The sequence below is a fragment of the Pimephales promelas genome, chromosome 17 (genome assembly GCF_988280905.1).
Source record: "Pimephales promelas chromosome 17, fPimPro1.hap1.1, whole genome shotgun sequence".
In the NCBI taxonomy this organism is placed as follows: domain Eukaryota; kingdom Metazoa; phylum Chordata; class Actinopteri; order Cypriniformes; family Leuciscidae; genus Pimephales; species Pimephales promelas.
The window spans coordinates 7,421,951-7,437,749 of record NC_142785.1 but is presented as its reverse complement, the minus strand read 5'-3'; positions in this window follow the sequence as shown (position 1 = coordinate 7,437,749).

Here is a 15,799-nt window from a genome sequence, read left to right as displayed (position 1 = left end):
TTAATTTTTCAGCCGAAAACGAAAAAAAACGAAAGGGGTAACACTGTCGTTTTTTTTCGGGTCGAAATTTTGAATGTCGATATCTCAGCTCTGGAAGGGTCTAGAGCCTCCATTTTTGCACTCAGGTCAAAGTCTCACAGCCCTCTATCATAATCCAGAGTTTTGAGAAGATTGGAGAAACTTAATTTTTCGCCCGAAAATGAAAAAAACGAAAGGGGTAACACTGTCGTTTTTTTTTTCGGGTCGAAATTTTGAGTTTCGATATCTCAGCTCTGGAAGGGTCTCTAGAGCCTCCATTTTTGCACTCAGGTCAAAGTCTCACAGCCCTCTATCATAATCCAGAGTTTTGAGAAGATTGGAGAAACTTAATTTTTCGGCCGAAAATGAAAAAAAACGAAAGGGGTAACACTGTCGTTTTTTTTCGGGTCGAAATTTTGAATGTCGATATCTCAGCTCTGGAAGGGTCTAGAGCCTCCATTTTTGCACTCAGGTCAAAGTCTCACAGCCCTCTATCATAATCTAGCGTTTTGAGAAGATTGGAGAAACTTAACTTTTCGCCCGAAAATGAAAAAAAAACGAAAGGGGTAACACTGTCGTTTTTTTTTTCGGGTCGAAAATTTGAATTTTGATATCTCAGCTCTGGAAGGGTCTAGAGCCTCCATTTTTGCACTCAGGTCAAAGTCTCACAGCCCTCTATCATAATCCAGAGTTTTGAGAAGATTGGAGAAACTTAATTTTTCACCCGAAAACGAAAAAAAACGAAAGGGGTAACACTGTCGTTTTTTTTTCGGGTTGAAATTTTGAATTTTGATATCTCAGCTCTGGAAGGGTCTAGAGCCTTCATTTTTGCACTCAGGTCAAAGTCTCACAGCCCTCTATCATAATTCAGAGTTTTGAGAAGATTGGAAAAACTTAATTTTTCGCCCGAAAATGAAAAAAAACGAAAGGGGTAACACTGCCGTTTTTTTTTCGGGTCGAAATTTTGAATTTTGATATCTCAGCTCTGGAAGGGTCTAGAGCCTCAATTTTTGCACTCAGGTCAAAGTCTCACAGCCCTCTATCATATAATTCAGAGTTTTGAGAAGATTGGAGAAACTTAATTTTTCTCCCGAAAACAAAAAAAAAAACGAAAGGGGTAACACTGTCGTTTTTTTTTTTCGGGTTGAAATTTTGAATTTTGATATCTCAGCTCTGGAAGGGTCTAGAGCCTCCATTTTTGCACTCAGGTCAAAGTCTCACAGCCCTCTATCATAATCCAGAGTTTTGAGAAGATTGGAGAAACTTAATTTTTTGCCCGAAAATGAAAAAAAAACGAAAGGGGTAACACTGTCGTTTTTTTTTTCGGGTCGAAAATTTAAATTTTGATATCTCAGCTCTGGAAGGGTCTAGAGCCTCCATTTTTGCACTCAGGTCAAAGTCTCAAAGCCCTCTATCATAATCCAGAGTTTTGAGAAGATTGGTGAAACTTAATTTTTTTGCCCGAAAATTAAAATAAACGAAAGGGGTAACACTGCCTTTTTTTTCGGGTCGAAATTTTGAGTTTCGATGTCTCAGCTCTGGAAGGGTCTAGAGCCTCCATTTTTGCACTCAGGTCAAAGTCTCACAGCCCTCTATCATAATCCAGAGTTTTGTGAAGATTGGTGAAACTTAATTTTTTTGCCCGAAAATTAAAATAAACGAAAGGGGTAACACTGCCTTTTTTTTCCGGGTCGAAATTTTGAGTTTCGATGTCTCAGCTCTGGAAGGGTCTAGAGCCTCCATTTTTGCACTCAGGTCAAAGTCTCACAGCCCTCTATCATAATCCAGAGTTTTGAGAAGATTGGAGAAACTTAATTTTTCACCCGAAAACGAAAAAAAGCGAAAGGGGTAACACTGTCGTTTTTTTTTTCGGGTTGAAATTTTGAATTTTGATATCTCAGCTCTGGAAGGGTCTAGAGCCTCCATTTTTGCACTCAGGTCAAAGTCTCACAGCCCTCTATCATAATCCAGAGTTTTGAGAAGATTGGAGAAACTTAATTTTTCGCCCGAAAATGAAAAAAACGAAAGGGGTAACACTATCGGTTTTTTTTTCTGGGTCGAAATTTTGAATTTTGATATCTCAGCTCTGGAAGGGTCTAGAGCCTCCATTTTTGCACTCAGGTCAAAGTCTCACAGCCCTCTATCATAATCCAGAGTTTCGAGAAGATTGGAGAAACTTAATTTTTCGCCCGAAAATGAAAAAAACGAAAGGGGTAACACTGTCGTTTTTTTTCGGGTCGAAATTTTGAATGTTGATATCTCAGCTCTGGAAGGGTCTAGAGCTTCCATTTTTGCACTCAGGTCAAAGTCTCACAGCCCTCTATCATAATCCAGAGTTTTGAGAAGATTGGAGAAACTTAATTTTTTGCCCGAAAATGAAAAAAAAAACGAAAGGGGTAACACTGTCGTTTTTTTTTTTTCGGGTCGAAATTTTGAGTTTCGATATCTCAGCTCTGGAAGGGTCTAGAGCCTCCATTTTTGCACTCAGGTCAAAGTCTCACAGCCCTCTATCATAATCCAGAGTTTTGAGAAGATTGGAGGAACTTAATTTTTCGCCCGAAAACGAAAAAAAACGAAAGGGGTAACACTGTCGTTTTTTTTTCGGGTCGAAATTTTGATTGTCGATATCTCAGCTCTGGAAGGGTCTAGAGCCTCCATTTTTGCACTCAGGTCAAAGTCTCACAGCCCTCTATCATAATCCAGAGTTTTGAGAAGATTGGAGAAACTTAATTTTTCACCCGAAAACGAAAAAAAACGAAAGGGGTAACACTGTCGGTTTTTTTTTCGGGTTGAAATTTTGAATTTCGATATGTCAGCTCTGGAAGGGTTTAGAGCCTCTATTTTTGCACTCAGGTCAAAGTCTCACAGCCCTCTATCATAATCCAGAGTTTTGAGAAGATTGGAGAAACTTAATTTTTTGCCCGAAAATGAAAAAAAACGAAAGGGGTAACACTGTCGTTTTTTTTCGGGTCGAAATTTTGAATGTCGATATCTCAGCTCTGGAAGGGTCTAGAGCCTCCATTTTTGCACTCAGGTCAAAGTCTCACAGTCCTCTATCATAATCCAGAGTTTTGAGAAGATTGGAGAAACTTAACTTTTCGCCCGAAAATGAAAATGAAAAAAAAAAACGAAAGGGTCGTTTTTTTTTCGGGTCGAAAATTTGAATTTTGATATCTCAGCTCTGGAAGGGTCTAGAGCCTCCATTTTTGCACTCAGGTCAAAGTCTCACAGTCCTCTATCATAATCCAGAGTTTTGAGAAGATTGGAGAAACTTAATTTTTCAGCCGAAAACGAAAAAAAACGAAAGGGGTAACACTGTCGTTTTTTTTCGGGTCGAAATTTTGAATGTCGATATCTCAGCTCTGGAAGGGTCTAGAGCCTCCATTTTTGCACTCAGGTCAAAGTCTCACAGCCCTCGATCATAATCCAGAGTTTTGAGAAGATTGGAGAAACTTAATTTTTCGCCCGAAAATGAAAAATACGAAAGGGGTAACACTGTCGTTTTTTTTTCGGGTCGAAATTTTGAGTTTCGATATCTCAGCTCTGGAAGGGTCTCTAGAGCCTCCATTTTTGCACTCAGGTCAAAGTCTCACAGCCCTCTATCATAATCCAGAGTTTTGAGAAGATTGGAGAAACTTAACTTTTCGCCCGAAAATGAAAAAAAAACGAAAGGGGTAACACTGTCGTTTTTTTTCGGGTCGAAAATTAGAATTTTGATATCTCAGCTCTGGAAGGGTCTAGAGCTTCCATTTTTGCACTCAGGGCGAAGTCTCACAGCCCTCTATCATAATCCAGAGTTTTGAGAAGATTGGAGAAACTTAATTTTTCACCCGAAAACGGAAAAAAACGAAAGGGGTAACACTGTCGTTTTTTTTTCGGGTTGAAATTTTGAATTTTGATACCTCAGCTCTGGAAGGGTCTAGAGCCTTCATTTTTGCACTCAGGTCAAAGTCTCACAGCCCTCTATCATAATTCAGAGTTTTGAGAAGATTGGAAAAACTTAATTTTTCGCCCGAAAATGAAAAAAAAACGAAAGGGGTAACACTGTCGTTTTTTTTTCGGGTCGAAATTTTGAATTTTGATATCTCAGCTCTGGAAGGGTCTAGAGCCTCAATTTTTGCACTCAGGTCAAAGTCTCACAGCCCTCTATCATATAATTCAGAGTTTTGAGAAGATTGGAGAAACTTAATTTTTCGCCCGAAAATGAAAAAAACGAAAGGGGTAACACTGTCGGGTTTTTTTTCGGGTCGAAAATTTAAATTTTGATATCTCAGCTCTGGAAGGGTCTAGAGCCTCCATTTTTGCACTCAGGTCAAAGTCTCACAGCCCTCTATCATATAATTCAGAGTTTTGAGAAGATCGGAGAAACTTAATTTTTCTCCCGAAAACAAAAAAAAAACGAAAGGGGTAACACTGTCGTTTTTTTTTTTTCGGGTTGAAATTTTGAATTTTGATATCTCAGCTCTGGAAGGGTCTAGAGCCTCCATTTTTGCACTCAGGTCAAAGTCTCACAGCCCTCTATCATAATCCAGAGTTTTGAGAAGATTGGAGAAACTTAATTTTTTGCCCGAAAATGAAAAAAAACGAAAGGGGTAACACTGTCGTTTTTTTTTTCGGGTCGAAAATTTAAATTTTGATATCTCAGCTCTGGAAGGGTCTAGAGCCTCCATTTTTGCACTCAGGTCAAAGTCTCAAAGCCCTCTATCATAATCCAGAGTTTTGAGAAGATTGGTGAAACTTAATTTTTTTGCCCGAAAATTAAAATAAACGAAAGGGGTAACACTGCCTTTTTTTTCGGGTCGAAATTTTGAGTTTCGATGTCTCAGCTCTGGAAGGGTCTAGAGCCTCCATTTTTGCACTCAGGTCAAAGTCTCACAGCCCTCTATCATAATCCAGAGTTTTGTGAAGATTGGTGAAACTTAATTTTTTTGCCCGAAAATTAAAATAAACGAAAGGGGTAACACTGCCTTTTTTTTCCGGGTCGAAATTTTGAGTTTCGATGTCTCAGCTCTGGAAGGGTCTAGAGCCTCCATTTTTGCACTCAGGTCAAAGTCTCACAGCCCTCTATCATAATCCAGAGTTTTGAGAAGATTGGAGAAACTTAATTTTTCACCCGAAAACGAAAAAAAGCGAAAGGGGTAACACTGTCGTTTTTTTTTTCGGGTTGAAATTTTGAATTATGATATCTCAGCTCTGGAAGGGTCTAGAGCCTCCATTTTTGCACTCAGGTCAAAGTCTCACAGCCCTCTATCATAATCCAGAGTTTTGAGAAGATTGGAGAAACTTAATTTTTCGCCCGAAAATGAAAAAAACGAAAGGGGTAACACTATCGTTTTTTTTTTCTGGGTCGAAATTTTGAATTTTGATATCTCAGCTCTGGAAGGGTCTAGAGCCTCCATTTTTGCACTCAGGTCAAAGTCTCACAGCCCTCTATCATAATCCAGAGTTTCGAGAAGATTGGAGAAACTTAATTTTTCGCCCGAAAATGAAAAAAACGAAAGGGGTAACACTGTCGTTTTTTTTCGGGTCGAAATTTTGAATGTTGATATCTCAGCTCTGGAAGGGTCTAGAGCTTCCATTTTTGCACTCAGGTCAAAGTCTCACAGCCCTCTATCATAATCCAGAGTTTTGAGAAGATTGGAGAAACTTAATTTTTTGCCCGAAAATGAAAAAAAAAACGAAAGGGGTAACACTGTCGTTTTTTTTTTTCGGGTCGAAATTTTGAGTTTCGATATCTCAGCTCTGGAAGGGTCTAGAGCCTCCATTTTTGCACTCAGGTCAAAGTCTCACAGCCCTCTATCATAATCCAGAGTTTTGAGAAGATTGGAGGAACTTAATTTTTCGCCCGAAAACGAAAAAAAACGAAAGGGGTAACACTGTCGTTTTTTTTTCGGGTCGAAATTTTGATTGTCGATATCTCAGCTCTGGAAGGGTCTAGAGCCTCCATTTTTGCACTCAGGTCAAAGTCTCACAGCCCTCTATCATAATCCAGAGTTTTGAGAAGATTGGAGAAACTTAATTTTTCACCCGAAAACGAAAAAAAACGAAAGGGGTAACACTGTCGGGTTTTTTTTCGGGTTGAAATTTTGAATTTCGATATCTCAGCTCTGGAAGGGTTTAGAGCCTCTATTTTTGCACTCAGGTCAAAGTCTCACAGCCCTCTATCATAATCCAGAGTTTTGAGAAGATTGGAGAAACTTAATTTTTTGCCCGAAAATGAAAAAAAACGAAAGGGGTAACACTGTCGTTTTTTTTCGGGTCGAAATTTTGAATGTCGATATCTCAGCTCTGGAAGGGTCTAGAGCCTCCATTTTTGCACTCAGGTCAAAGTCTCACAGTCCTCTATCATAATCCAGAGTTTTGAGAAGATTGGAGAAACTTAACTTTTCGCCCGAAAATGAAAATGAAAAAAAAAAACGAAAGGGTCGTTTTTTTTTCGGGTCGAAAATTTGAATTTTGATATCTCAGCTCTGGAAGGGTCTAGAGCCTCCATTTTTGCACTCAGGTCAAAGTCTCACAGTCCTCTATCATAATCCAGAGTTTTGAGAAGATTGGAGAAACTTAATTTTTCAGCCGAAAACGAAAAAAAACGAAAGGGGTAACACTGTCGTTTTTTTTCGGGTCGAAATTTTGAATGTCGATATCTCAGCTCTGGAAGGGTCTAGAGCCTGCATTTTTGCACTCAGGTCAAAGTCTCACAGCCCTCGATCATAATCCAGAGTTTTGAGAAGATTGGAGAAACTTAATTTTTCGCCCGAAAATGAAAAAAACGAAAGGGGTAACACTGTCGTTTTTTTTTCGGGTCGAAATTTTGAGTTTCGATATCTCAGCTCTGGAAGGGTCTCTAGAGCCTCCATTTTTGCACTCAGGTCAAAGTCTCACAGCCCTCTATCATAATCCAGAGTTTTGAGAAGATTGGAGAAACTTAATTTTTCGGCCGAAAACGAAAAAAAACGAAAGGGGTAACACTGTCGTTTTTTTTCGGGTCGAAATTTTGAATGTCGATATCTCAGCTCTGGAAGGGTCTAGAGCCTCCATTTTTGCACTCAGGTCAAAGTCTCACAGCCCTCTATCATAATCCAGAGTTTTGAGAAGATTGGAGAAACTTAACTTTTCGCCCGAAAATGAAAAAAAAACGAAAGGGGTAACACTGTCGTTTTTTTTCGGGTCGAAAATTAGAATTTTGATATCTCAGCTCTGGAAGGGTCTAGAGCTTCCATTTTTGCACTCAGGGCGAAGTCTCACAGCCCTCTATCATAATCCAGAGTTTTGAGAAGATTGGAGAAACTTAATTTTTCACCCGAAAACGAAAAAAAACGAAAGGGGTAACACTGTCGTTTTTTTTTCGGGTTGAAATTTTGAATTTTGATACCTCAGCTCTGGAAGGGTCTAGAGCCTTCATTTTTGCACTCAGGTCAAAGTCTCACAGCCCTCTATCATAATTCAGAGTTTTGAGAAGATTGGAAAAACTTAATTTTTCGCCCGAAAATGAAAAAAAAACGAAAGGGGTAACACTGTCGTTTTTTTTTCGGGTCGAAATTTTGAATTTTGATATCTCAGCTCTGGAAGGGTCTAGAGCCTCAATTTTTGCACTCAGGTCAAAGTCTCACAGCCCTCTATCATATAATTCAGAGTTTTGAGAAGATTGGAGAAACTTAATTTTTCGCCCGAAAATGAAAAAAACGAAAGGGGTAACACTGTCGGGTTTTTTTTCGGGTCGAAAATTTAAATTTTGATATCTCAGCTCTGGAAGGGTCTAGAGCCTCCATTTTTGCACTCAGGTCAAAGTCTCACAGCCCTCTATCATATAATTCAGAGTTTTGAGAAGATCGGAGAAACTTAATTTTTCTCCCGAAAACAAAAAAAAAAACGAAAGGGGTAACACTGTCGTTTTTTTTTTTCGGGTTGAAATTTTGAATTTTGATATCTCAGCTCTGGAAGGGTCTAGAGCCTCCATTTTTGCACTCAGGTCAAAGTCTCACAGCCCTCTATCATAATCCAGAGTTTTGAGAAGATTGGAGAAACTTAATTTTTTGCCCGAAAATGAAAAAAAACGAAAGGGGTAACACTGTCGTTTTTTTTTTCGGGTCGAAAATTTAAATTTTGATATCTCAGCTCTGGAAGGGTCTAGAGCCTCCATTTTTGCACTCAGGTCAAAGTCTCAAAGCCCTCTATCATAATCCAGAGTTTTGAGAAGATTGGTGAAACTTAATTTTTTTGCCCGAAAATTAAAATAAACGAAAGGGGTAACACTGCCTTTTTTTTCGGGTCGAAATTTTGAGTTTCGATGTCTCAGCTCTGGAAGGGTCTAGAGCCTCCATTTTTGCACTCAGGTCAAAGTCTCACAGCCCTCTATCATAATCCAGAGTTTTGTGAAGATTGGTGAAACTTAATTTTTTTGCCCGAAAATTAAAATAAACGAAAGGGGTAACACTGCCTTTTTTTTCCGGGTCGAAATTTTGAGTTTCGATGTCTCAGCTCTGGAAGGGTCTAGAGCCTCCATTTTTGCACTCAGGTCAAAGTCTCACAGCCCTCTATCATAATCCAGAGTTTTGAGAAGATTGGAGAAACTTAATTTTTCACCCGAAAACGAAAAAAAGCGAAAGGGGTAACACTGTCGTTTTTTTTTTCGGGTTGAAATTTTGAATTTTGATATCTCAGCTCTGGAAGGGTCTAGAGCCTCCATTTTTGCACTCAGGTCAAAGTCTCACAGCCCTCTATCATAATCCAGAGTTTTGAGAAGATTGGAGAAACTTAATTTTTCGCCCGAAAATGAAAAAAACGAAAGGGGTAACACTATCGGTTTTTTTTTCTGGGTCGAAATTTTGAATTTTGATATCTCAGCTCTGGAAGGGTCTAGAGCCTCCATTTTTGCACTCAGGTCAAAGTCTCACAGCCCTCTATCATAATCCAGAGTTTCGAGAAGATTGGAGAAACTTAATTTTTCGCCCGAAAATGAAAAAAACGAAAGGGGTAACACTGTCGTTTTTTTTCGGGTCGAAATTTTGAATGTTGATATCTCAGCTCTGGAAGGGTCTAGAGCTTCCATTTTTGCACTCAGGTCAAAGTCTCACAGCCCTCTATCATAATCCAGAGTTTTGAGAAGATTGGAGAAACTTAATTTTTTGCCCGAAAATGAAAAAAAAAACGAAAGGGGTAACACTGTCGTTTTTTTTTTTTCGGGTCGAAATTTTGAGTTTCGATATCTCAGCTCTGGAAGGGTCTAGAGCCTCCATTTTTGCACTCAGGTCAAAGTCTCACAGCCCTCTATCATAATCCAGAGTTTTGAGAAGATTGGAGGAACTTAATTTTTCGCCCGAAAACGAAAAAAAACGAAAGGGGTAACACTGTCGTTTTTTTTTCGGGTCGAAATTTTGATTGTCGATATCTCAGCTCTGGAAGGGTCTAGAGCCTCCATTTTTGCACTCAGGTCAAAGTCTCACAGCCCTCTATCATAATCCAGAGTTTTGAGAAGATTGGAGAAACTTAATTTTTCACCCGAAAACGAAAAAAAACGAAAGGGGTAACACTGTCGGGTTTTTTTTCGGGTTGAAATTTTGAATTTCGATATCTCAGCTCTGGAAGGGTTTAGAGCCTCTATTTTTGCACTCAGGTCAAAGTCTCACAGCCCTCTATCATAATCCAGAGTTTTGAGAAGATTGGAGAAACTTAATTTTTTGCCCGAAAATGAAAAAAAACGAAAGGGGTAACACTGTCGTTTTTTTTCGGGTCGAAATTTTGAATGTCGATATCTCAGCTCTGGAAGGGTCTAGAGCCTCCATTTTTGCACTCAGGTCAAAGTCTCACAGTCCTCTATCATAATCCAGAGTTTTGAGAAGATTGGAGAAACTTAACTTTTCGCCCGAAAATGAAAATGAAAAAAAAAAACGAAAGGGTCGTTTTTTTTTCGGGTCGAAAATTTGAATTTTGATATCTCAGCTCTGGAAGGGTCTAGAGCCTCCATTTTTGCACTCAGGTCAAAGTCTCACAGTCCTCTATCATAATCCAGAGTTTTGAGAAGATTGGAGAAACTTAATTTTTCAGCCGAAAACGAAAAAAAACGAAAGGGGTAACACTGTCGTTTTTTTTCGGGTCGAAATTTTGAATGTCGATATCTCAGCTCTGGAAGGGTCTAGAGCCTCCATTTTTGCACTCAGGTCAAAGTCTCACAGCCCTCGATCATAATCCAGAGTTTTGAGAAGATTGGAGAAACTTAACTTTTCGCCCGAAAATGAAAATGAAAAAAAAAAACGAAAGGGTCGTTTTTTTTTCGGGTCGAAAATTTGAATTTTGATATCTCAGCTCTGGAAGGGTCTAGAGCCTCCATTTTTGCACTCAGGTCAAAGTCTCACAGTCCTCTATCATAATCCAGAGTTTTGAGAAGATTGGAGAAACTTAATTTTTCAGCCGAAAACGAAAAAAAACGAAAGGGGTAACACTGTCGTTTTTTTTCGGGTCGAAATTTTGAATGTCGATATCTCAGCTCTGGAAGGGTCTAGAGCCTCCATTTTTGCACTCAGGTCAAAGTCTCACAGCCCTCGATCATAATCCAGAGTTTTGAGAAGATTGGAGAAACTTAATTTTTCGCCCGAAAATGAAAAAAACGAAAGGGGTAACACTGTCGTTTTTTTTTCGGGTCGAAATTTTGAGTTTCGATATCTCAGCTCTGGAAGGGTCTCTAGAGCCTCCATTTTTGCACTCAGGTCAAAGTCTCACAGCCCTCTATCATAATCCAGAGTTTTGAGAAGATTGGAGAAACTTAATTTTTCGGCCGAAAACGAAAAAAAACGAAAGGGGTAACACTGTCGTTTTTTTTCGGGTCGAAATTTTGAATGTCGATATCTCAGCTCTGGAAGGGTCTAGAGCCTCCATTTTTGCACTCAGGTCAAAGTCTCACAGCCCTCTATGATAATCCAGAGTTTTGAGAAGATTGGAGAAACTTAACTTTTCGCCCGAAAATGAAAAAAAAACGAAAGGGGTAACACTGTCGTTTTTTTTCGGGTCAAAAATTAGAATTTTGATATCTCAGCTCTGGAAGGGTCTAGAGCTTCCATTTTTGCACTCAGGGCGAAGTCTCACAGCCCTCTATCATAATCCAGAGTTTTGAGAAGATTGGAGAAACTTAATTTTTCACCCGAAAACGAAAAAAAACGAAAGGGGTAACACTGTCGTTTTTTTTTCGGGTTGAAATTTTGAATTTTGATACCTCAGCTCTGGAAGGGTCTAGAGCCTTCATTTTTGCACTCAGGTCAAAGTCTCACAGCCCTCTATCATAATTCAGAGTTTTGAGAAGATTGGAAAAACTTAATTTTTCGCCCGAAAATGAAAAAAAAACGAAAGGGGTAACACTGTCGTTTTTTTTTCGGGTCGAAATTTTGAATTTTGATATCTCAGCTCTGGAAGGGTCTAGAGCCTCAATTTTTGCACTCAGGTCAAAGTCTCACAGCCCTCTATCATATAATTCAGAGTTTTGAGAAGATTGGAGAAACTTAATTTTTCGCCCGAAAATGAAAAAAACGAAAGGGGTAACACTGTCGGGTTTTTTTTCGGGTCGAAAATTTAAATTTTGATATCTCAGCTCTGGAAGGGTCTAGAGCCTCCATTTTTGCACTCAGGTCAAAGTCTCACAGCCCTCTATCATAATCCAGAGTTTTGAGAAGATTGGAGAAACTTAATTTTTTGCCCGAAAATGAAAAAAAACGAAAGGGGTAACACTGTCGTTTTTTTTCGGGTCGAAATTTTGAATGTCGATATCTCAGCTCTGGAAGGGTCTAGAGCCTCCATTTTTGCACTCAGGTCAAAGTCTCACAGCCCTCTATCATAATCCACAGTTTTGAGAAGATTGGAGAAACTTAACTTTTCGCCCGAAAATGAAAATGAAAAAAAAAAACGAAAGGGTCGTTTTTTTTTCGGGTCGAAAATTTGAATTTTGATATCTCAGCTCTGGAAGGGTCTAGAGCCTCCATTTTTGCACTCAGGTCAAAGTCTCACAGCCCTCTATCATAATCCAGAGTTTTGAGAAGATTGGAGAAACTTAATTTTTCGCCCGAAAATGAAAAAAACGAAAGGGGTAACACTGTCGTTTTTTTTTTCGGGTCGAAATTTTGAGTTTCGATATCTCAGCTCTGGAAGGGTCTCTAGAGCCTCCATTTTTGCACTCAGGTCAAAGTCTCACAGCCCTCTATCATAATCCAGAGTTTTGAGAAGATTGGAGAAACTTAATTTTTCGGCCGAAAACGAAAAAAAACGAAAGGGGTAACACTGTCGTTTTTTTTTCGGGTCGAAATTTTGAATGTCGATATCTCAGCTCTGGAAGGGTCTAGAGCCTCCATTTTTGCACTCAGGTCAAAGTCTCACAGCCCTCTATCATAATTCAGAGTTTTGAGAAGATTGGAAAAACTTAATTTTTCACCCGAAAATGAAAAAAAACGAAAGGGGTAACACTGTCGTTTTTTTTTCGGGTCGAAATTTTGAATTTTGATATCTCAGCTCTGGAAGGGTCTAGAGCCTCCATTTTTGCACTCAGGTCAAAGTCTCACAGCCCTCTATCATATAATTCAGAGTTTTGAGAAGATTGGAGAAACTTAATTTTTCGCCCGAAAATGAAAAAAACGAAAGGGGTAACACTGTCGGTTTTTTTTTCGGGTCGAAAATTTAAATTTTGATATCTCAGCTCTGGAAGGGTCTAGAGCCTCCATTTTTGCACTCAGGTCAAAGTCCCACAGCCCTCTATCATAATCCAGAGTTTTGAGAAGATTGGAGAAACTTAATTTTTTGCCCGAAAATGAAAAAAAACGAAAGGGGTAACACTGTCGTTTTTTTTCGGGTCGAAATTTTGAATGTCGATATCTCAGCTCTGGAAGGGTCTAGAGCCTCCATTTTTGCACTCAGGTCAAAGTCTCACAGCCCTCTATCATAATCCACAGTTTTGAGAAGATTGGAGAAACTTAACTTTTCGCCCGAAAATGAAAATGAAAAAAAAAAACGAAAGGGTCGTTTTTTTTTCGGGTCGAAAATTTGAATTTTGATATCTCAGCTCTGGAAGGGTCTAGAGCCTCCATTTTTGCACTCAGGTCAAAGTCTCACAGCCCTCTATCATAATCCAGAGTTTTGAGAAGATTGGAGAAACTTAATTTTTCAGCCGAAAACGAAAAAAAACGAAAGGGGTAACACTGTCGTTTTTTTTCGGGTCGAAATTTTGAATGTCGATATCTCAGCTCTGGAAGGGTCTAGAGCCTCCATTTTTGCACTCAGGTCAAAGTCTCACAGCCCTCTATCATAATCCAGAGTTTTGAGAAGATTGGAGAAACTTAATTTTTCGCCCGAAAATGAAAAAAACGAAAGGGGTAACACTGTCGTTTTTTTTTCGGGTCGAAATTTTGAGTTTCGATATCTCAGCTCTGGAAGGGTCTCTAGAGCCTCCATTTTTGCACTCAGGTCAAAGTCTCACAGCCCTCTATCATAATCCAGAGTTTTGAGAAGATTGGAGAAACTTAATTTTTCGGCCGAAAACGAAAAAAAACGAAAGGGGTAACACTGTCGTTTTTTTTCGGGTCGAAAATTTGAATTTTGATATCTCAGCTCTGGAAGGGTCTAGAGCCTCCATTTTTGCACTCAGGTCAAAGTCTCACAGCCCTCTATCATAATCCAGAGTTTTGAGAAGATTGGAGAAACTTAATTTTTCACCCGAAAACGAAAAAAAACGAAAGGGGTAACACTGTCGTTTTTTTTTCGGGTTGAAATTTTGAATTTTGATATCTCAGCTCTGGAAGGGTCTAGAGCCTCCATTTTTGCACTCAGGTCAAAGTCTCACAGCCCTCTATCATATAATTCAGAGTTTTGAGAAGATCGGAGAAACTTAATTTTTCTCCCGAAAACAAAAAAAAAACGAAAGGGGTAACACTGTCGTTTTTTTTTTTTCGGGTTGAAATTTTGAATTTTGATATCTCAGCTCTGGAAGGGTCTAGAGCCTCCATTTTTGCACTCAGGTCAAAGTCTCACAGCCCTCTATCATAATCCAGAGTTTTGAGAAGATTGGAGAAACTTAATTTTTTGCCCGAAAATGAAAAAAAACGAAAGGGGTAACACTGTCGTTTTTTTTTTTCGGGTCGAAAATTTAAATTTTGATATCTCAGCTCTGGAAGGGTCTAGAGCCTCCATTTTTGCACTCAGGTCAAAGTCTCAAAGCCCTCTATCATAATCCAGAGTTTTGAGAAGATTGGTGAAACTTAATTTTTTTGCCCGAAAATTAAAATAAACGAAAGGGGTAACACTGCCTTTTTTTTCGGGTCGAAATTTTGAGTTTCGATGTCTCAGCTCTGGAAGGGTCTAGAGCCTCCATTTTTGCACTCAGGTCAAAGTCTCACAGCCCTCTATCATAATCCAGAGTTTTGTGAAGATTGGTGAAACTTAATTTTTTTGCCCGAAAATTAAAATAAACGAAAGGGGTAACACTGCCTTTTTTTTCCGGGTCGAAATTTTGAGTTTCGATGTCTCAGCTCTGGAAGGGTCTAGAGCCTCCATTTTTGCACTCAGGTCAAAGTCTCACAGCCCTCTATCATAATCCAGAGTTTTGAGAAGATTGGAGAAACTTAATTTTTCACCCGAAAACGAAAAAAAGCGAAAGGGGTAACACTGTCGTTTTTTTTTTCGGGTTGAAATTTTGAATTTTGATATCTCAGCTCTGGAAGGGTCTAGAGCCTCCATTTTTGCACTCAGGTCAAAGTCTCACAGCCCTCTATCATAATCCAGAGTTTTGAGAAGATTGGAGAAACTTAATTTTTCGCCCGAAAATGAAAAAAACGAAAGGGGTAACACTATCGGTTTTTTTTTCTGGGTCGAAATTTTGAATTTTGATATCTCAGCTCTGGAAGGGTCTAGAGCCTCCATTTTTGCACTCAGGTCAAAGTCTCACAGCCCTCTATCATAATCCAGAGTTTCGAGAAGATTGGAGAAACTTAATTTTTCGCCCGAAAATGAAAAAAACGAAAGGGGTAACACTGTCGTTTTTTTTCGGGTCGAAATTTTGAATGTTGATATCTCAGCTCTGGAAGGGTCTAGAGCTTCCATTTTTGCACTCAGGTCAAAGTCTCACAGCCCTCTATCATAATCCAGAGTTTTGAGAAGATTGGAGAAACTTAATTTTTTGCCCGAAAATGAAAAAAAAAACGAAAGGGGTAACACTGTCGTTTTTTTTTTTCGGGTCGAAATTTTGAGTTTCGATATCTCAGCTCTGGAAGGGTCTAGAGCCTCCATTTTTGCACTCAGGTCAAAGTCTCACAGCCCTCTATCATAATCCAGAGTTTTGAGAAGATTGGAGGAACTTAATTTTTCGCCCGAAAACGAAAAAAAACGAAAGGGGTAACACTGTCGTTTTTTTTTCGGGTCGAAATTTTGATTGTCGATATCTCAGCTCTGGAAGGGTCTAGAGCCTCCATTTTTGCACTCAGGTCAAAGTCTCACAGCCCTCTATCATAATCCAGAGTTTTGAGAAGATTGGAGAAACTTAATTTTTCACCCGAAAACGAAAAAAAACGAAAGGGGTAACACTGTCGGGTTTTTTTTCGGGTTGAAATTTTGAATTTCGATATCTCAGCTCTGGAAGGGTTTAGAGCCTCTATTTTTGCACTCAGGTCAAAGTCTCACAGCCCTCTATCATAATCCAGAGTTTTGAGAAGATTGGAGAAACTTAATTTTTTGCCCGAAAATGAAAAAAAAACGAAAGGGGTAACACTGTCGTTTTTTTTCGGGTCGAAATTTTGAATGTCGATATCTCAGCTCT